We start from the raw sequence: 1,445 nt of genomic DNA on the forward strand, positions 1-1,445 counted from the left end.
GCCGTGGTGCTAGTGGGGGGAGGCAAAGCCTCTTTTATACTCCTGCCTGGCCCCCAGTGTAAGTGCAGAATGGGCACAATCGCTGCAAGCTCAGCAACGTGCAGCTTGAAAAGGCCCGCGTGAGTCAAAAAAAAAGCTTTTGTGCAACGCCTCAATGAGCATTGTCGACAGGATCAGCTTTTTTTTCCTCTCCAAACTTCACTACAATAGAAAATGCTGTTTCCACGTTTGACCTCCCGCCAGGTTACAAGAAAAACAGACTGACACAACACTCTGGTTTGACAGCCAGTACTATTAGTCACACGTCACTTTGCAAGCACAATGAGCTGGATATATAGCAGTGATTTAGAGAGATTATACTTGTGGAAAGTTTCTATCTCTCTCTCTCTCTCTCTCGTCTGTCTTTCTCAGGCATTACTTCTACACAACAGCGCACTGTCCCGGATGCTTACTTTCATCCAGACCCTCGGAGTTCTGCCCAATTCAGCTCCAAAGTTCATAATCAAAAGCCTGCACTAGGCCTGAAACCAAAAGAGGAAACGGTCACTCTCTTTTTGTTATGAAGCCGTCTAAGTCAAGGCTCATGGTAGAAGACACCAGCAAAGCTGAAAGGGTCAAGAGAGCAGACAAAAAGAATGAACTTGCATTTATATAGCTGGTATCACAACCTGAGGACAGCCCAAAGCACTTTACAGCCAATGAAGTACTTTTTATTTTGAAGTGGAGTCACTGTTGTAATGTGGGAAACGCAGCAGCCAATTTTCACACAGCAAGCTCCCACAAACAGCAATGTGATACTTGATACAGCCAGATAATCTGCTTTTTAGCTGTGTTGGTTGAGGGATAAACATTGGCCAAGTACACCGGGGAGGACTCCCCCCTGCTCTTCTTCATATAGGGGGAGAAATTCGGTTGCTAGTGCCATCGATTAACGCCTAAAGGGGCCGAGAAGTGGGGCACTAGCCAATTTCCGTGCGGGCGCAAGGCGCCTAGCGCCTCGCCCCATATTGAGCATGCATTTAGCGCCGGCGCTAAATCTTAGCGCCCGCTCATGGGCGCAGGCTGATTATGACGTCATTTGAGTGTGCAACGCCTTTTGGGCGCCCCGGACCGGAAATTCAGTGGCGCCCCCCTCCGTAGCGCTTGGCGCTAATAGTGACAGCTTACCTGGGCCTTTCCAAGTCACTCTCAGGCTGGAGGAGCGTTATTTAAAGGGGACTGGTGTGGTTTAAAAGCGGCAGCCATTTTTGGAGCACAACTTCCTCGAGAGCTACAAAGAGTTGCTGAGCTGCACACTGAGAGCCATTTGACCACTGAGCCAGCGCAGGCAGACGATCTTCAGCTTTCTGACCATCACCTTGCTGTTGGTGAGCCTTGACAACGGGGGACCTTCCTGTGGGCACTTATTATGGGGGCTGCATTGGAGGGGAACATCCTGCTGCTGA

At 49.7% G+C, this 1,445-nt stretch overlaps 1 protein-coding gene across 1 annotated transcript in view; it reads right to left on the reverse strand.

The window, feature by feature from the left end:
- LOC147120653 (beta-crystallin A2) overlaps positions 1 to 167 on the reverse strand; it is an 11,640-nt gene extending 11,473 nt beyond the window's left edge. Inside the window, exon 1 of the mRNA XM_085983869.1 lies at positions 1 to 167. This exon is cut by the window's left edge and continues 32 nt beyond it. The gene's annotated coding sequence lies outside the window, so the exon portion shown is untranslated.
- Between the last annotated feature and the right edge of the window lie 1,278 nt (positions 168 to 1,445).

Source organism: Somniosus microcephalus, chromosome 4 (assembly GCF_052327205.1).
Source record: "Somniosus microcephalus isolate GS21.2 chromosome 4, FLI_Smic_1.0, whole genome shotgun sequence".
Lineage (NCBI taxonomy): Eukaryota > Metazoa > Chordata > Chondrichthyes > Squaliformes > Somniosidae > Somniosus > Somniosus microcephalus.